Raw genomic sequence first — 21,407 nt, forward strand, 5'->3', positions numbered from 1 at the left:
ATTCACCTCATCTGGAAAATAAAGGATTTAGACTAGAACCTAGTAGTGACAAACTCCCAGCAGACCATATATTGACTTAGAAAACCATATGTTAACATTATGTCGTATTATATTTTTATTTATTTTGTTAAACATTTCCCAATTTCATTTTAATCTGTTTGGTTGCACTCGGGAGTTTTGCTGGCCACAAGTTTGACACCTCTGGACTAGAGGATCTTTAAGGGTCCCAAATGCTAAGATTCTACAATTCCATTTTAAAAAAAATAATCTTTTAGCTCAGGACCAAATCTGCCACTCTCCAGCTTCCACTCACTGCTCTCAGCTCTACCCTCTAAGGCCCAGCAGAACAAAAATAATCCTTCTCTCATGTCATAAAAGAAACATACAAACAACATATAATCTTCTATCTCACCAAGGCAAGTGACCAAACAGACATAGGAGACTCAGAAAAGTGTATCTCTTACCTGCTGTACTACTAGGCCAATGGAGCTCAACTCAGTCGTACCTGAAATCCCAGAAAGCTTTGCACGAGAGCTGAGTCATGGGTCTAGGTTTAACTTCTGTGCCCTACAAAGGCAGCTGTTTGCAGAGAACTGTTTCCAGTTCTCTGGAGACAAGGGGAAAAGATCCTTTATTTGTAAAGACAGCACCTTCTAACTTTCCCTAATGTTCCCCTGTGTTAATGACAAACCTACCCCAGATCCACCTGAGAAGAGTCTGCCTATGCCTGAGGATTTAGAAAGTGCAGTACTTAAGTGTATGAAACCCAAACACTTTGCAACCTGAATAGTCATAGGATCAGAGCACTAATGAACATTTCCCTATTTCTGCCTCCACCAGCTGCATATTTTGGGATGATTTTCTTCCTCCCACCTCCACTTTTTATACAAAGCTCCCTCTAGGAAGGGGCAGCTAGGTGGCACAGTAGATAAGAGTGCCACGGCTGGAGTCAGGAGGGACTGAGTTCAAATCTGACCTCAGACATTTACTAGCTGTGTGACCCTGGACAAGTCATTTAACTCTGTTTGCTTCGGTTTCCTCATCTGTCAAATATGCAGAATAAGGAAATGGAAATCACTCCAGAATCTCTGCCAAGAAAACCCCAAATGGGGTCATGAAGACTCAGACATGACTAAAAAATGCCTGAACAACAACAACCCTCTAAGAAGGACACTGAAAAACTAAAGAACAGGCAGAGGAGGCTGAACAGAAGAGTGACGGATCTTGAGTTTATACAACATGAGGATTCCCCTGAAGGAACCAGAGAGTTTGGGCCTGAAGAAGAGAAGACTGGGAGGTGGGGAGAGGAGGACTGAGAATTGCCTTCAAATACCTTAAAGACTACCATACGCAAGAGGGATTAGACTTACTCCAAAGAGCAGACCGAGAAGCAATGGATAAAAGTTGCTGAGACAGAGATGTAGGACCCATGTAAGAAAAAACTTCCACACAATCAGAGTTATCCAGAGGCAGAAGGAGTCGCTTCAGAGGGCACGATGAGTCCTCTCTCACTGGAGGTCTGCGTCAATCAATCAACATTTATTAAGCACTGACTATGTACCACACACACTGCGCTAAGCTCTGGAGATAGAAAAAGAGGCTATCAAGGGGATTCCAGTCTAATGGGGGAAACAATGTGCAAACAAATAGGAACAAATAAGTTAAATACAGAATAAATGGGAAACAATGAACAGAAGGAAGGCACTAGAAGTAAGAGGGGTTGGAAAAGGCTTTCTGCAGAAGATGGGATTTTAGCTGGGACTTAAAGGAAGCCAGGAGGCAGAGATGAGAAGGGAGAGCATTCCAGCCAGAGAAAACGTCCAGAGCAGGGAGATGGAGTGTCTTGTTCCAGGAACATCCAGGAGATCAATATCACTGGATTAAAGGGTGTACATAGGGGGGAAAGAGGGATAAGAAAACCGAAAAGTAGGAGGGAGCCAGGTTATGAAGGGCTTCAAGCAGATTCTGGGCGACCACTTGTGTGTATTATAACAGGGATTCTCATTTGTATAAGGGTCAGACTAAACGGTCATTGAGGTTCTAGAACCCCAATGCTAGAATCTGGTGGCAACATAACTGATGTTAGAGATAATCAGGATCATAAAATTTAGAGTTGGAAGGGACATGTCCACTTGACAAATGAAGATACCAAAGCCCAGGGAACTCGAGTGTCCTGGTCAATCAGAAAGAATCAACAGTGGGTGGGGCAGCTAGGTGGCACAGTGAACAGAGCAGCGGCCCTGGATTCAAGAGGACCTGAGTTCAAGTCCGGCCTCACACACATAAACACTTACTAGCAGTGTGACCCTGGGCAAGTCACTTAACCCCACTGCCTAGCCCCCCCCCCAAAAAAAAAGAATCAACAGTGGGATATGGTAATCAAAACAGCAAATGTGATTTTAAACATTAATGAAGGTCTAGTGTTGAGAAAGGGTTTTGATGATAGGTCTACTGCACAGTTTGGTTTTTGTGGGTTGTCCTGGTCAAACCACATCTAGAGTATTACTTTCACTTCCCGTACCATATTTTATTTTACTTTTTCTACATTCAATTTTATTTTCAGTTACAAATTCTTTCCCTCCCCCTTCCCTGACCATTGAGAAAGGTAAGAAAAACAAAACCCGTTACAAATATGTATAGTCATACAAAACAAGTTTCTGCGTTAGCCATATCCAAAAGCAGAAAGAAAAAGAGAAGAAAATATGCTTCAGTCGACACACTGAGTCCATCCTCCTCTGTCTGGAGGCGGGCAGCATGTTTCCTTGTGAGTCCTTGGGAACTGTGGTCGGTCTTTAGGTCCATAGAGTTACTAAGTCTTTCAAGTTGATTATCTTTATACTGTTGCTATTACTCTATAAATTGTTCTTTTGATCTTCTCACTTCACTTTGTATCTGTTCATAAAAGTCTTCCTAGGTTTTTCTGAAACAATCCCCTCTATATTTCTTACAGCACCATAGTATTCTATCACAATCAGCCATTCCCTATTGATAGGCATCCTTTTGGTTTCTAATTCCTTGCCACCACAAAAAGAGTTGCTATACATATTTTTGTTCACGTGGATCCTTTGCCTCTTTCTTTTATCTCTTTGAGGTATAAACTAGTATCACTAGGTCAGAGGGTACGCACTGTTTAATAGCTTTTTAGGCAAAGTTCCAAATGCCTTCTAGAATGGCTGAATTAGTTCATTGCTCCACCAGCAGGACATGAGGATACCCTGGGTACCATATTTTAGTATGGATATTGACAAACTGGAAAACATACAGTATACAGCTACCATGATGGTGAAGGGCTTAGAAACCATGCTATATGAGGATCAGTTGAAAAAACTATGGATATTTAACTTGATGGAGAATTAGTAGTTATTTGATGAATATCTGAAGAGCTGACACTAGAAGAATATTTGTTCTAGCTGGCCCTAGAGGGCAGAACTGGAAACAATGGGTAGAAGTTATAGAGAAGCAGATTTGGGCCAGAGACAAAAAGTGAAGTGGGCCATCTTTGGACAAAGTCAGTTTCTCATTGTTGGAGGTCTTTAATCAGAGAATGGATGACCACTTGTCCAGCATGGGGTAGAGAAGATGCTCATTCAAGTACCAGTGAGATTAGACAACTTACTTCTGAAGCTCCTTCCAATTCTAATAAATGCTAATTGACTGACTGATTCTGTGGTACAGATGAAGAAACTGAGGCCTCCAAAAGTTAAGTGACTTACTTAAGGTCATATGCATAGCAAGCAGCAGAACAAGGTTTCAATCCTAGGTCCTTCTTGGACTCCAAATTCATTACTCTTTCTACCGTATTGTAAACTTCAACATAGCCTTCCAAAAACCAAGTAATTCCATCATACTAGCACAAGGATAGGGAACCTGCGGCCTTGAGTCCACATGTGGCCCTCTAGGTCCTCAAGTGCAGCCCTCTGACTGAATCCAAACTTCACAGAACAAATCCTCTTAGTAAAAGGATTTGTTCTGTAAAACTTGGACTCAATCAAAAGGCCGTACCCAAGGACCCAGAAGGCCACAGGTGGCCTCAAGGCCACAGGTTCCCCACCTCTGCAGTAGCAGGCACAAATGAGAAGGTCCATTTATCCAACGGTCTCCAAGGAGACATAAGGCACTCAGGTTTAAGCTGGCATATCCTTCAGAATGCATTTACAATTAAAAAGTGGACCAAGGTATTTGTGTACAACTAGAGAAATCCTTTTGGCTATTCTCAGGAGATCTTCATACAGAAATTTCACTGCTGCTCCCAAGAAGTATGTAACTTCCCACGTCCCTTCTATAGAGAGAGCTAGGTAGTACAGATGACAAAGTACTGGGCCTGGATTCAGGAGGATCTAAATTTAAATATGGCTTTAAACCTTACTACATGGGCAAGTTACTTAACCGCTATTTGCCTCAGTTTCCACAATGCAAAATCTGCATAATAAGAACACCCACCACCCAGGTTGTTATGAGATAATATTTCTGAAAAGGTTAGCACAGTACCAGGCATACAGAAGGCACTATATAAATGCTTATTCTCCCTTTTCCCATTTTCCCTTTGCCCACTGTCTCTGAGCCTCTGTTTGTACCACCAATAGAAGCTCATCAACATAAGGTTGTCGAGTTACAGAGTGCCTTCCTCACTGCAACACTTCAGGGTAGAGGGGTGCGGGGGGGGGAGTGGGTGTGGGTGTAAAATAATAACCTCCATTTAATAGATGAGGAAACTGAGGCTCAGACAGGTTATGTGACTTGTTGGTAGTCACTCAGCTAATAAATAAGTGTCCAAATAGGGACCAAACCTAGGTCTTCAGATTCCAAGTACAATAATGTTGTCCAAGAAAAGATATAAGAGGAAGGGGGAGGGGCCATGAAGACCACCAAGTGCTCACTTTTCCCCTGCATGGAATATCATCTTCTTCCCTCCTCTGCCCATGGAATCCTTGTTGCCCTCAGAAGCCCAGCTAACATCTCACCTTGTCTGAGAAGCCTTCTAGGACAGACTAGCAAAGGACTTGCTGAGCTCTCCTGGGTGCCTACTCACTCTGTGTGCCAAATACACCGTCATTTACTCTCATGCACAGCCTCAGACTGGCACTAACTGTTCCTCTGTGTATGTCTTGTCTTCCCAAATGAATCTTTAAAAGGCACTCGGTAAGCCTTAAAACCCTTTATAAACATAAGTCACTCTTATCATTGTTTTCTTAAGATTCTTCACAGCAAGGACAGGTCATGCCTTCTCCTTATCTCACATGCCCCCTGGTGCCTCATCCAGTGCTGGGCACACAGCAGGTATGCAGTAGATAATTGCTAAATAAATCAAATACATAGGAAAACAAACACTCTAAAGTAGCAAGGTGCTCATGCTTTCAGGTTTATGTCAACAAGGGAACTAAATTAGATCATCTCAAAACTGGCTTGCTAAGGCTGGCAAAGCCCAAGCTGCAGATGACAAACTCAGAGACCAACACTGACCCCTCCCTGTTCTGGGGCTTCCTGAAGTCTGAGGATAAAATAAGGAAGTACCTCTGGGCTGATGTTTTTGGTTGTTCTAGCACAAAGACAGGCATAGAAGGCATCAAGTAAAGAATCTTTCAAGGGGAAATGATGTCCCTTTGTGTCAGAGTTTCTGAACTTCTGTAACCATGGGGAAGTCACGTATGTTGGGTTATGTTTAGAGATGCCTGAGGTCTTGGAAACAAAGTCCACTGGATGAATATGATGGCTCAAATTCGGATGAATCCTTTCTGACACCTTCTTAGGTCATCCCCATTCTTTTAAATGTGCCTGTCCTTGGAGGTCACAGGATCCTGACCCTCTATCCTTCTATGTAATCTACTAAGAGTTTTTGGACCTCTTTTCCAATAACTTGAATGTTCTATTTTGGTTCAGTTATTAAAATGCTCGATTCATTTCCCTCTACCTTCAATAGTTCACTAACAGCATCTACCCTTTCATTCTTCTGTCTGCCTCTCCTAGAGGAAGTTCCAGTGGTTTTCAGAGATATCAGAGAGTAAAGACGGTAGGAATGTTAGTATGGAAAGGAAATTTCCAAACCAACACATGGGAGCTGCCAATGTGAAAGCTGATGGAATCACCAAATGTCAGAGCTGGAAGGGACCTCAGAAGCCAGTCAATTCAATTCCCACACTGTAGAGATAAGGAAATTGAGACCCAGAGAGGGAAAGAGACTTTTCCAAAATAATACCTGCACCTTTGAAACCCAAAACAGAAGACAATGCCCTTCGGCTAAGGGTATGAGGAAAAGAGGGATGGGGAAGGGGCAGATGAGCCAGATGAGACCAACCTGACAGGTCCAAACAATGGATTAGAAGGAAACTCATGCTGGATTTTTGTTGAATATAGAGCATGAGTTGTGGACATTCAGAAGACAAGATACTATCTTCACAGGGCTGGTTGATTATTCAATTTCTAAACCAGCACAGTGGATTATTCACAGAAGTTCTATTACTATAGCTAAGACAGTAAATACACCATTCTCAAGCCTGTGACATGATAAAAGCCACAAAAGCAGTACTGACACAACAGAAAAGTAGCATGGGATAGTGGAAAAAGCACTATAATGATAAGTTGGAGTCAAAAGATCTAAGTAAAACCCAGCTCTTCTTTCAAAATAAGCAAACAAAAAAAAACAACTTAGCTTTCTTGATATGTTTTCATCATCTTAATTTATGAATATTTTCCTCCCCTCGTTTACCCAGCAAGCCATCCCTCGTAACAATTTTTAAAGGACCCTCCAAAAAAATTCAGCAAAACTAATGAGCTCATCAGTTGTATCTGACAATATCGTTAGTGGTATTCTATGGCCACAATCCCAAAGGAAAGAAGGCCTAGAAGGTCCAGTTGCAATTCTCAATACGTCTGTGGCCCACGGTGGAAAGAGCAATGGTTTTGAAATCAGAGTATCTGAGTTCAAATCTCATCTCTGATCATTTTTAGGGTGACTGATGTATTTTGTCTTTATATTACAAGCATTTCTAGATTACCCCAGTTCCATAGAGGTCTCTTGCAATAAAGCAAAACAATTAAGTAAAATGGACAATATAGTAACTTCATCTGAAAGCACATGTAACATTACACATCTGTAGCACTCTTCTTATTTCTCTATAGCCTCAGAAGTCTAACTTCAGGGGCAACTAGGTGGTGCAGTGGATAGAGCACCGGCCCTGAAGTCAGGAAGACCTGAGTTCAAATACAGCCTCAGACCAAACACTTACTAGCTGTGTGACCCTGGGCAAGTCACTTAACCCCAATTGCCTAAAAATAAAACAAACAAACAAAAAAAAAAGAAGTCTAACTTCAGATATTTATTAGTTGTGTAATCTTGGGCAAATCACTTATTCTCTGTCTGCCTCAGTTTCCTCAACTGTAAAATGAGAATCATAATAGCACCTACCCAACCAAGGTTGCTGCGAGGATCAAATGGAACAATATTTGTAAAAACTCTTAGCACAGTGTCTGGCCCATAGTAGGTGCTTAGTAAATGATTATTATCTCCCCTTCCCTTCCCCAGGTCCTTTTTTTCCTCTTATGCCCTTAGAGGCAGGAATGAGCATAACCTGACTGCAGGGGGTGGGAGAACGGAGAAGAGGAGGGAGTGTTGACAGTGAGACCAGCCTAATTCTCTCTGCTCCAGGTCCTGCCCAGTGGCCACCACCGTGTTGGCCAGTATTTGTGTCAAAACCTGAATGCAGAAGATTAGGAATGAGTGGACTCACATTTCATAGGTTAGTGTGACAGCCAGAGGCCACATCTCCCTGGCTTCACTTCCATGATTTTGGAGCAAGGCTTCCTGCTCTCCCATTAAGTTGAAGTAGCTACCAAAGCCATGACAGCTCAGTCACTCAAGGTCTTGTTCTTCGGTAATAGGATGGGCTTGGTAATAGCTAGTTCTTGCTCCTGCAGACTTCAGGCAGTCTCAGGTGCAACCAAGGTTGTCCTCACTGCAGATGATCCTTAAGAAATCAGGTAGATTCTGAAACAATCCCCCATTAGGAGATGTGAACAGAGTCTGTTAAAACAGAACCAACATTTCAGTCATTTTCAGTCATGTCTGACTCTTCATGACCCCATTTGGGGTTTTCTTTGCAAAGATACTAGAGTGGTTTGCCATTTCCTTCTCCAGCTCATTTTACAGATGAGGAAACTGAGGCCAACAGGGTGAAGTAACTTGCCCAGGGTCATACAACTAGTAATTGTCTGAAGCCAGATTTGAACTCAGGAAGATAATCTTCCTGACTACAGGCCCAGCATTCTAACCACTGCACTACCTAGCTGCCCATATGTATATTTGGTTATTTACAAATTATATACATATATCTTGATAATTATATATAACAGTATTATCATTATATATTTATATATCATAAAATGTACAAAAAATAAAAATTAAGAAGGGATAAACTAAAAATAAAATAATATTTGATACTACAGTCAATAAGAGGCCAATGGAGTTCAATGAATTGGGGAATTACATGGTTAGAACTGTACTTTAGGAAAATCATTTTGACAACTGAATGAAGAGAGGAGAGCGGAGTTTCTTCATTGAAATGGAGAAACCAGAAAAGAGGCCATTACAATGGTGCAGGAGAGAGGGGATGAGGGCCTGAAACTAGGGTGACTGTTTGAGCAGAGATGTAAGAAATTCTGTGGAAGAAGAAATGGGGTATGTGTTATGAGGTGTGGGTATGTGAAGGCAGACATTCAGTAGCAGCAAGAAAAATTGTCCCAGATGAATCTAAATCTGAATGAGCAAGAAAGAGAAACAGTCCTTATAACCACATGGATACACTCAGAGCAAGCCCCCTCCACACATCTAAGGATTTATATCACACCCATCACTGGCTGGTATACCTAGACACCATGAAAAGCTGTGCTATTTTAATACAAGAAAAAAAAGAAGGTGAGAGAGGAAGAGCTTCCTGATTTGCCATCCCAGGGCTTTGTCAATGGAGGCTCACTCAGGCTTAGGAGGTGAGAATGAATGATTCATCGAGAAGAACCAGAAGGTAGGTGTGTCAAGCTACAACTGTATCTGGCAAATCCAGCTACTGCCCTAAGCTGCAGAAATGGAACACAAACCAAGATCGCCATCTCTGCCTTAGACTCCAAATACCCCTCAAAAGCAGGGGTGGGGAGGGGTGAGACCAATGGGGTTTGGGGTCTGCCAGTCAGGACTCATTCCCAGCTTTTACTACTGTCAACTCCAGAAAAGTCACTCCTCTTTTCCTCTCAGCCTTCCCCAGAACCAGGTTAGATGAACACAAGCTAATTTTCCAGATGGGTTTTGCCTGCCAAGCTGTATTCTGGTGAACTGAAGGAAACTCCCATCATCTTCTCAAACAAACCACCTGCACTGCAGGGTTGGGGGAGGGACTCAAAATCCTCAGCTTTTTCTTTCTTTTTTTCTCTTTCTTTTTTTTCTTTTTTTTAGGGAGAGAAGGGAAAATCTCATTTTTCCATTCTTTCACTTACTGCAGAAACCACCCTAACCCAAGCAATCTGTATTTGGATTGTTCCCAGCTCAAAAAGGACACTGCCAGGTCCTCCTAGGGAGAAACGGAGTTTGGTGATTATATCAGACTTCTAGCCTAATGGAACAGCCTTTGTACCCTCTCTCTTACCCCGCCTCTCCTCCAAAGGCTCTGAATGATTTATTTATCTGTTCTCCCCTAGAACATTACCTCTCAAATGTTGGCTCTGTTTTAACAGACTCTGTCCAAATCTCCCAATGGGGGACTGTTTCAGAATCTACCTGATTTCTTAAGGATCATCTGCAATGGGGACAATTTTGATTGCACCTGAGACTGCCTGAAGTCTGCAAGAGCAAGAACTAGCTATTACCAAGCCCATCCTGTTACCAAAGAACAAGACCTTGAGTGACTGAGCTGTCATGGCTTTGGTAGCTACTTCAACTTAAAGGGAAGGCAGGAGACTTTGCCCCAAAGTCATGGAGGTGAAGCCAGGGAGATGTGGCCTCAGGCTGTCATGCTAACCTATGAAATGTGAGTCCACTCATTCCTAATCTTCTGCATTCAGGTTTTGACACATGCTGGCCAACACAGAACAGTGGTGGCCACTGGGCAGGACCTGGAGCAGAGAGAATTAGGCTGGTCTCACTGTCAACACTCCCTCCTCTTCCCCCTTCTCCCACCCCTGCAGTCAGGTTATGCTCATTCCTGCCTCTAAGGGCATAAGAGGAAAAAAAGGACCTGGGGAAGGGAAGGGGAGATAATAATCATTTACTAAGCACCTACTATGGGCCAGACACTGTGCTAAGAGTTTTTACAAATATTGTTCCATTTGATCCTCGCAGCAACCTTGGTTGGGTAGGTGCTATTATGATTCTCATTTTACAGTTGAGGAAACTGAGGCAGACAGAGGATAAGTGATTTGCCCAGGATCACACAGCTAATAAATGACTGAGGCCAGATTTGAACTTGGGTCTTCTCCAACTCGACTCCAGGCCCAATGCTCTATCCACACTGTGCCACTAGCTACTAGCTTTTAGGGCTGGAAAATATATAGTTTTCTGGTTGTTTCACATGTGGTAGCCTCAACTTTCAAATTAGATAGCAAGCCCCTAACAGATCTTGGGAATGTCAATAAGTAGAGACGAGAAAGAGAGTTTCCTTAAAAGGGATTTCAAGTAACCCAATTTGGCTGCAGCACAGGGTAAGGTATTGAGAAACAATGCAAAAATAAATAAATTTTTGAGCTGGAAAAAAAAATGAGAAAATTATAAACAATAAGATTGAAAAAGATAGAATATTAGGGCCCAAAAGGACTTCAGAAGTAATATAATCCAACTTCTAACTGCAGCATGAATCCTTTCCACTACCCCAGGGACAGAAAAACTCATTACCTCCCCACCTCCGGGCAGCCCATCTTCACTTCTTGGCAGTTACTGTTAGGAATTTTTGTTGCCTTCAAGATCCAAGCAAAGAAAGTCCACATGACAAATATTTAAAGACAGTGAGCCTATCTCCTCTGGGCTTTTCCAGATTAAACATTTCTGATCCCTCAACTGATCCTTATATGGAATGGTATGGTATACCCTTACCATTCTGGTCACCCTTCTCTGGATAAATTTCAGTTTATCGATGTCCCTTCTGAAACATGGCACCCAGAAAAGGTAGACTGGAATCCGAACATGGCCTGCTTTGAATGCCAACACAAGGGGTTCAGACATTAGCCTGTAGATGATGGGGAGCTACTGAAAAATTCTGCAGAAGACAGTAACATAATCAGAACTGTGCTTTAAGAAGACTGCTCTGCAATGACCCAAGAACAGACTGGATGAGGGAGAGATGGGAGAATCATTTAGGTCAGGGGTGGGGAACCTGTGGCCTCAAGGCCATATGTGCCCTCTGGGTCATCAAGTGCAGCCCTTTGACTGAGTCCAAGTTTCACAGGACAAATCCTTTTATTAAGGGGATATGTTCTGCGAAGTTTGGATTCAGTCAAAGGGCCAAACTTGAAGACGTAGAGGGCCACACATGGCCTCGAGGTCACAGGCTTCCCATCCCTGATTTAGGTGATATTGTAAGAGTTTCTTATTTGAGGGAGGAGGGTGGTCCAGCTCAGCCACTTTAATAATTGTGAAGAAAGATTCATAACTGGCTAAGGATTCCCTTATCACAGTGTGCTAAGTCAGCTAAGACTCAATTACTTCTACACATTTAAGGAGAAGGACAAGGGCAAAAGAATTTTCCTAGATTGCCCCTTCTTACTGTATATTGATAAATCAGACTGTGCGGTATTTCTTCCTCAATTATCTTTGAAATGTAAATTTCTACTTTTTTCTTTTGGTGGCTATAAATCCTTTTCTCCTTCTGGCAGCTACAAATCCAAAACCGTACCCTTTTTTTTCCTCTTTTCTTCCTCTGATATAACTGGAGACTATATAAACTTGAGGAAATCTCTGTACATTGCTTGGCTAATTAAGAATTCTGAGCCTATGCTGAAGCATATAATAAACCTGGGTTTTCCCTCTTAAATTTCTGTGTATTGATAGTTTCTATTGACAGCAATACCTATTAACAAATCCATGAATGTTTCCATATCAGTGACAATTCCAGGAGTTCAGGATGGAGGTGATGTAGACCTGATCTAGAGATAGTGACAGTGGACAGAACATAAGGCAGAACACCACTAGGACATAACTGAAACAAATGAACAACATAAAAGGAGAAAAAAAGCATAAAAAGAAAATGTCATTCTGGATAGGGTCTCTGAAGAAATAGGGGACCTTCCTACCTCTGCATTTCAAAATACAAATCCCTTCCTACATTCTGGCTCATAAGACTCAGAGATAGAAGAGATTACAGGAATCATTTCATCCAGCCTCCTCATTTAACAAATAAGAAAACTGAGGCCCAGAGAGTATTTTTGAAAGCTATTTGCCCAACTTCACACAGGTACTAAGAAACAAACCTAAGTCACCTGACTGCACCTCTCACTCTATCACACCTTTGGTGCAGCCATCACTTGTAACCTATAGATTGTAATAACAATCGACTTTAAAGGTAACTGAGAGGCAACTTAACATAGCAGATAGAGAAGCTGCCTCTTTGGCAGCTTCCTTTGACCCATACCAGTTGTGTGACCCTGGATTAACTGCTTAACTTCTCAATGCCCCAAGCAACTCTCTAAGGCTATAAAAGGCAAAATAAGTACAGATCTCCAGGGCGAGAGGAGTTTCCCCTCTGGGAGCTCCTTAGAGCAATAAAAGCGCAGGTATGGGCCCCACCTCTCTCCAAAATAAAAGATTACAAAATTCTTTCTTTTGAACAAACCATTCATTCTCATTTAAAAAATATTTGAAAGATCGAATTGAAGATAAGGAAACTGAGGTTTTCTTTTGCCCATGGCCATATAATTCATGTATAAACCTTTATTGAAACCTAGATCTCCTCATTTTAAATCCAGTAATCTTTCCATGACGTCAACTGCTTCTATATTTTCTTGGCCAGTCACATTCCTCTCCTGAGCTCTGCTGTCAACCTCTTTTCTCTCCTCTTCCCCCCATCCCCCATCAGTCCTGGCCACTTTTCCCCACTCCAGCATGACAGGCCTCCACTGAAGCTCACACCAGTCATTTCACTTCTCCTGCATCATTCAGGGGATAACAATGAGGTATCCTGTGAGTGGAGCAAAACATGAACTAAGCCCAGCAGGCTGCCCAGCCCCATCCTCCCATGCCTTTGTCTGACTCAACTCAGTTTGGTTTTCAGATGGCCCTTCTGCTCAGGGACATGTGAGATATAGAAACATGTCCAGGGCTGAGCCAAGCTTAATCAATTTTCTGAAGTAATTTCCCACAAAATCATTCTCTTTGGGGCCTCCTAAAGGTCTCATAGCTGTTCTGTGCTATTAAAGAATTGCCATTTAAAGGCCTTTCATATACAGACACTTAAATATACAAACTGGGAGGCAGGAGGTTTTAGGTATTAGTAGCGCTTCTGGCAGCCTCTTTGAAAGTGTTTTCTCCTCCAATGTAGTAAAGGAGAAAAAATATTCCTTATCTTCCCCTCCCTGCCTCAGCAAACCTTCAGGTTTTTTGTGTACATGGATGTAAAGCTTAAGGGCAAGAATTTTAAAAGGCCTATATGGGCAAAACTCCACATGTTTTGGGTTTTGTTTTGTTTTTTCCTGGAGGTCCATGCATCACACACCAATCTTTCTGGTCTCCACAGAACAAGATTTATACTAGTCTTTATTGTCCACTATTAAATGGCGACACTTTGACTACATCTGATTAGCCTAGAAAATGCACATCAGATGAATTTCATCACAGAGATGGCTCTTTTCCTGATTAGTTCCCAATATTTATACTGGCTAATGCCAAAGAATTCTATGGAGCAAAATCACATGTACCCCCCCCAAAAAAAAATCACACACAAAAAAGGGATATCAGTGAACAAGGAAGGGGATGAAGAGGGAAAGAGGAAAAGGATGAAAGATGTGTTCTTAGAGAAACCAAAAGCCTGTCAAAATAATAGATAAGCACCATGCCAGCCAAGGTAGCCCACTCACTGCTCCCATAAAATGCTTTTTTTTTAAGCTTCATAATAAAAATGTATGTGGACAGGCAAGAGAGTGGGGGAACCCCCCCCAAAACAAAAGAAAATTCCACCTGAACTGTGTCTCTCCTTTTGGCTTGGTGGGGCCTAGTTCTTTCCCAATATCCACATGGCAGCAGGGCTGCCTCTAAATGGATGATAATCCCCTCACAGTGGAAAACAAAGGCCCAATTCTCTATTGGTTTCTCAGGTCTATGACACAAGAAAACAAATATAGAAACCTTTCCCTGCTATGAGTGTCATCGGGGTTAAAAGGAGAACTTTTCCAATGTTCAAGGTCATGTAAAATATAAAATAAACAAGCTTCTATAAACAATCATAACACACTGGGGCTGCAAGGGGACTTTAGAGGTCCCTCAGTCCAACCATCTCATCTTGCAGAGAGCACAGCAGGCCCTGAGGGACAGATGAATGAGCCAAGGTCACACAGCTGTTTGATGACAGCTGGAAAAGGAATCCAGGTCTTCAGACCTCTAATATAGTGTTCTTTCCACCATACGATGCTGAGTAAGTATTGCATTTCTGTCTGACCTTTTCTTTCTAAAGCTAATTTTTAATAAATAGAGGTTTTAGTAAAAGTGCTCTGGATACAGAGTCAAAGGATCTGAGTTCAAATCCTCTCAGCTTGATACTCACTTACTTGATCATATAACTTAATATCCTGACTTCAGTTTACTGATTCATAGAATGAGGGGTTTGGAGCAGATCACCTCAAAGGTTCCCTCCACTTTTTTATCTATGATCCTATTAATTTACCTTGAGAACCAAAGGCTATTTTGTAAATTTGTTAATTTCTCCCTAATTATAGATATTAATGAGGCTTTTTGGACCTTGAGTCATGATGCATATACATCTACATACAAACAAAGAGTATACATGAATGTTGGTCAACATGAATTTACTGCAGGAGGAATTGTAGTTAACACTTGCCTAAGGTCACAGAGAAAGCAAGTGAAACTTAAAAGGTCTTAGAGTCTCTTCTATCCTCTCCCTATTGTCTCCCATTCACACTTCAGTCTCTCTGCTTATAAAATGGACAAGACAGGTAGTATGTAGCTTGGAGATCCCTAAGCTTCCTGCTGAGCATGCAATAAGCTACCATGTCTAAAAAACCTCCTCCCTCCTGTCTCCCCTCTCAGACAATGCAAGAGACTAGGGAAAAACAAAGCTAAGTACACTGAGTTAATAGGCATTCATCGTTGGGGTAAGAAAAGGCCTTTTTCCAATATCATACTCCTGACAGTTTCCACCTGCATAAGTCTGGGGGAATCTTGTGTTTGATAAAACTCAAAACTCTTTTTCAGTTTTTCCCATACTAAATAACTTCTGTTGATACACCTAATTGGCTTTTGAGGAAAAACAAGAAGCAGTTCATGCTTCCAAATAAGAATAATTACCACTCTCTGTGCTTCCCAGGGAGCCGAGGGGACACAGTCGTCTAGCGCCTGAAACAGGATCTCTCCCAGCAAAACTCCTAAGCTAGTACAGGATGAAGCGTCCAATCCAGGAAGAACTCAATGGAAATCCCACAAAGGATCTGGAAGAAAGCAGGTGAAGAAAGGCTGAGGAAGGTGGGAAGAGAAGACACTTTGCAAGCTGAGCTCTGACACAAATGAAAAGAACTCCACCAACGTCCTTGTTTTCTCTCTGTGTATGAGCTGCTCAGCGCTCAACCCTAAAGTGCTGATGCCTTCATTGTGATGCAGCTACACCTTGAAGAGCAGCAAATGCCAGAAATCAGGGCTTGGTTATTTTGTTGTTGATTGTCTAGCCTTAAGAAAGTGATGGGGGAAATATTAACCATGCAAATTAAACTTAAAAGTGATCCTGAGGTGGCAGCTAGGTGGCACAGTGAATAGAGCACTGGCCCTGGAATCGGGAGGCCCCGAGCTCAAATCAGGCCTCAGACACATGATACTTACTAATTGTGTGACCCTAGGCAAGTCACTTAACCCTGATTGCCTACAAAAAAAAAGTGATTCTGAGTACATTTTTTGGTGGAGAGAGAGCTGGTTGTTAAACATTTACCAGCACACCACTACCCAGTGCCCTCTGGTACTGAGGGGGAAAAAAAATCCCTTTTATAAACCCTCTGGACATTCCTTCCCCACCTCTCACTCTCACCTCTACACCTACGTCCTCCTCCCTCCACTTCCAGGGACCACAGTAGTGAAAGGCAGAAATGTGCCACGGGAACAAATGAGAAAAAAAATATTTTCATTGAACTGCACATTAAAAAGGAAAAAAAAAACTCAAATCATCAAAACATTCTACTTTTAAATAAAATGGAATTCTTTGAAAATTTAAACCAAGTACCATAAAATATAATGATTTCATTCATTCATTTAATCCTCTACTAAAGTCTTACTCAGATATGTAAAGCTGAACCTGGATCCCCAAAAACTATTTAATGGAGCACAAGCAGTGGGAGGGTCCTACCAATTTGGAGAGGCTTCAAGTACAGACCCAGAGTTGACTTGAGTATGGACATCCTGTTTAAGTATCAGAATTACTCATCACCAGAGAGTTGTTTATCAGTTTTTGGTCACATAAACTCATGAACACCACTGACTATCTATATCCTTGAAGTTTTAAAGAAAGTATTTTAAAAAGGGGGGTGTGCATGTATATGTGTGTGTGTGTGTGTGTGTGTGTGTGTGTGTGTGTGTGTGTGTGTGTGTGTGTGTGTTTGGAGAGAAAGAGAGGAGAGAGAAGAGAAGAGAGAGGAGGGGAGAGAAGAGGAGAAGAAAGGGAGAGAGGAGAGGAAGAGAGAGAAAGAGAGAGGAAGAGAGGGGAGAAAGAGACAGGGAGGGAGAGAGGGGGGAGGGAGAGAGGGAGAATGGTAAACACGTATTAAGGCACAGGGCTGGCAGGATTCAGACAAGGTTTAGTAGAGAAATCAGATGAGTGGGAGTAGTCCAGTATGGCTGGAAAATAGAATATATGCAGAGTAATAGTAAAAGACAAGGCTGGAAAGATAACTTGAGGACACATCTAGAAAGACCTACAAAATCACAACCTAAGACCTACAAAAACAAAAAATCCAAGGAGTCTCCAGTTTATCTGGTGGGAACTAAAGTCCTAAAAAGTCTGAACCAAAGGAGTGACATTTTCAGAGCTGAGTCTTTCCCAAATGGCAGAACTATCACCAACAGGCAAAAGTCAAAGGGAGGCAAATTTTAGGTCAACATCAATAACAAAAGAACTCTAAAACAAATAGAGCTGTTTAAAAACAGAAGGTCTGTCTTCAGCAGTAATAAATTTCCCATCAGTGAAGGTTTTCAGAGCCAGTGCTGACAGTGGGTAGGATGCTAGACTTGGAGTCAAACACCGCCACTGACCATGTTACTCGCATGACCTTGGACACACTGAATAACCTACATACCTCAGACATCTCCCTAGGCTTATCTACTAAATAACAGGCTGGCTATGATCATCATTGCTCCAAGAGTTCCCCCATGACGATGCTCACAAAATTACAGGGTTTTTTTTTCCTTACTGTTTTCAAGTAGAGGCTTACTACCATTTGCCATTAATTATAAATTAGGTTTATACTACAGACTGAATGAGGGTCACTGAGGATTCTATGATTCTAAGGAGTTCCTTGAGGTATCATGTGAGAGGGACCGGAACTAAAGGAATTTAGGTCATCTAGTCCAACCATACTATTCTACATATGTGGAAACTGAGGCCAAGAGAGGGAAAAAGACTTTTTTAAGCTTATTCAGGTAGAAAGTAGCAGAGCTAGGATATAAAACAAGGACTTCTGAGTCCAGATCCAACACTTTCCTTACTAACACCATACTATTTCTCATTGGCTGGGCAGCTAGGTGATGTCATAGCACATGGAATGCTGAGCCTGGAGGCTTCCTGACTTCTTCCTGAGTTCAAATCTGGCCTCAGACACTCGCTAGCTGTGTGACCACGGGCAAGTCACTTAACCCTGTTTGCCCCAGTTTCCTCATCTATAAAACAAGCTAGAGAAGGAAACGGCACACCAATCCAGTATCTTTGCCAAGAAAATCCCAAATGGGATCACAAAAAGTTGAACACAATTGAAACTGAACAAAAAAAAATTCTTATTTATTTGAAGAGTGAGAGACAGGATAGAGAGAGAAACATTGATGACAATTATAATAGTCTAAGCAAGAGGTACTTGGTGTCTAAAATAGGGTGGTGGCTATGGAAACAAAAAAAGAATGGATGGACGAAAAATATTATGAAGGAAGAACAGAAAAGACTTGATGAGATATGCAAGGGAGCAAAAGAGAGAGGGAACAAAGATCACTAGGGGTTTTGAACCAGGATCACTAAGAATATAGCAATATCATTAACAGAAAAAAGAAAACTGGAAGGAGGAGCAGGTTTTCAGAGGAAGATAATGAATCCAGTTACAGACAAAATAAGTTTTATGGTTTTGATTAAGATATACAGGTAAAGATATCACTCCCATGCTCAAGAAACCCTAGGGCTCCCTATTCCTGCTAGGATAAAAATATATACCCTTTTGTTCAGCACTTAATCCCTTCAGGATCTGGGTTCATCCTACATTTCCAAGTTTATGAAACATTATTTCCATTAATGTCAGCCAAAGTGGCCTGCCTCTTTGCTCTTCTCCCACTTCCATCTGTATGTCTTTACCCAGGGCATCTGTCCCCACACCTGGGATGCACTCTCTCTTCACCTCCACCTTTTAGAATCCCTCACTTGCTGTGAAGCTCAGCCCAAGTGCCACCCCTACAAGACAACTCTCCTGAACCACCCCCACCCACCCAATTATTAGTGCCCTTCCTCCAAATGACTTTGATGTCCCTTTGTACATATTTTGTATTTATTCATGTCTTATCTAATAAGTAAGCTCTGGGAGGAGAGCGACTGTATTCGGATTTTTTTTTTGTCTAACACAGTAAGTTAGCATTAATAAATGCTAACTGATTGAACTGATCAAATGATCCGACTGAGATGCCCATAAGGCAATTAAAGATGGAGGACTAGAGCTCCAGGGAAAGGTCAGGCCTGAAGAAGCAGATTAGGCAATCAGCAACAGATATTTATTAAGTTCCTACTATGTGCTGGGCACTGTGATAAACACTGGAGACACAAAGACAAAAGTTAAACAGTTTTCCCCCAGCAGGAGTGAGAGTTCAATCAGGAGAAACACCCCCACCATGTTCCCAACTATAAGCATATTCTGACTGGAGGGAGGCCACCAACAACTGGAGGTGGGGAAGCCATGTGAGAGAATGAGATCACTAAGGAAAAGAGTTTACCCAGGATGAGAAAAAGATCTCAGGGAAAAAATCTAAGGGTCAGGAAAAGGAGCCAAGGAAAGAAAGAGAAGCCTGATCATGAAGGTAAAAGGAGAATTAGATCAGTGCAGTATCACAGAAACCAAGGGAAGAGAAAGTTTCGAGGAGCAAGTGCAAACACCATTTTAAAAACATTAATATCATTCCTTTAAAAGGCAGACAAATGTTGTTTAAAATACTAGCTGCCGGAGGAGTTGCTGTGTACTTTTTGTCAAGCTCTGGGTAACCCCTTTTCTCCTATTTTTTTTCCCTGCAGGAATCTGCAGAACCCAGGAACTTCATGTGGATACAGAAAACCACAGAACAGAAGTTACATGGGAGAAAACTCCTGGCATAAATGAAAACACATTTAGTTTAAAAACTACCGAATAACAAAAACCATAGGTTGGGCAGGTATATGCAAACCATGTACAAATGGGAAAGCACTTGTTCAGATATGATATGGGCCTTCCTATATTCCCCCTTCTGAAGATCCTATACACATTTACAGGTAACGAGCTTTGCTTTGAGTTGATCTGTGTCTGAGTTAACTTTGTACTATTTTGTAAAACCCGAATGTAAGAGGCCCTGTCATTTAGGGTTGTAATAAAACAGCATCTTACTAAAGTCCTTGGGCCTATTTAAAACTATGACACCTTAAGTTGTAGGTGTGACAGAAGCAATCTGCTAATGGCATTGGAAAGCATATGGACAACCACATTACATGCCTGTTCACCACGGATTTTTTTTCCCCTACCACAACAAAAAAAAGTGACTCCTGCCGACATGAAGGTTAACTGAGTCCTCTGGCTGCAACAAGATCCTGTTGGCTGAGAAAATCCACTGGCTAGGTACCAGAAAGATTTAAGTTGGAAGCAAAATGTAAAGCTTCACATGGCCTGGTATGAAGCCTCAGGCTTATTTACAAGTATTTGGAAGGTTTAACAGAGACAATTTGTGCCCCCTGAGAAAAGTGGAAGCTGCTTGCTCCCCTAGAGGGATCTGAACAGGGAATGCTAAGACCAGGTGAACTGATACCTAGTAATGAGACAGCCTCAATCTAATCCACCCCCACATAATCAGGTAGCCAGAGGTTCGTCCCATGATGTCCTAGAGTATCACTCTTCCCCACTGTAGACCAAGAACTACAGGTAAGCCTACTTACTGTCCTTTTTCAAGTTCCTGATTAAAAGACTCCCACATCATTATTCTGCTCTTAGTTAAGCATTCTGTCTCACTAAGGTATCAATTCTTTAAAGGTGAGGGCTACTCTGACTTCTGCCTCTTCCAAATTCCCTTCAGGTGAGTAACACAGGGCTGGGCCGGCAGCCAGGATGAAAGAAAGAGAAGTCAGCTTCAACTCCCTTGCCCCTATTACGCTCCACCCCATCATAAAGCTTTCAGGAACCTTGTTCTTTTGTTAACTAACTACCATACTTGTTAACTCTGTTCCTCTTACTTCTTTCCATCTCCTTGCAATCATAGAAAACTCGTTCTCCCCTCCCCAAGACACTGCCCTCTGGGCCAACCTCTCTAGCACTTGATATACCTTCACTGATGCCTCCTGGCACACTGGGACAGGAAAAGTCAGTCCAGAGTCAAGTCAACAAGCATTTATAAAGCACCTACTATGTGCCAGGCACTGTGTTAAGCATTGGGGATATAAAGAAAGGCAAAAAGACAGTCCCTGCTCTCAAGGAGCTCACAGTTTAATGCAGGAGAAAACATGCAACAAGATACATATAGGATAAATTGGGTTAGAACCACTTTTTACTCCTCAGTATCACTTCCTGACTTTCCCCCTCCCCATTCAGCAACTTCTCATCCTGTGAGGGTGGCTCCATCCAAACTGATCACCCTATCCAGACCCTGGTGGCTTCTCTCTGCCAACCCCCAAGTCATTCTTTCGCTCTCAAGGAGTTCAGTGCCAGGCTCCCAATCTTCCTTTCGTCCCCAATCCCTGTCCTTACACTTGGGGAATTTAATTCATAGGATGATGCACCTCAAATACTCTGGGTCCTAATTTAGC

At 42.0% G+C, this 21,407-nt stretch overlaps 1 protein-coding gene across 7 annotated transcripts in view; it reads right to left on the reverse strand.

Moving 5' to 3' along the window:
- Positions 1-21,407, reverse strand: part of CTIF (cap binding complex dependent translation initiation factor) — a 479,887-nt gene that overhangs the window by 409,811 nt on the left and 48,669 nt on the right. For 6 of the 7 annotated variants that reach the window (XM_078153268.1, XM_078153266.1, XM_078153265.1 and 3 more), the window contains exon 2: positions 15,488-15,627. The exons of the other annotated variant lie outside the window; for it this stretch is intronic. The gene's annotated coding sequence lies outside the window, so the exon portion shown is untranslated. The remainder of the gene's footprint in view (positions 1-15,487; positions 15,628-21,407) is intronic. 7 annotated transcript variants of the gene reach the window in all.

Source organism: Phascolarctos cinereus, unplaced genomic scaffold (genome assembly GCF_003287225.1).
Source record: "Phascolarctos cinereus isolate Bilbo 61053 unplaced genomic scaffold, phaCin_HiC Scaffold_4;HRSCAF=312, whole genome shotgun sequence".
NCBI lineage: Eukaryota > Metazoa > Chordata > Mammalia > Diprotodontia > Phascolarctidae > Phascolarctos > Phascolarctos cinereus.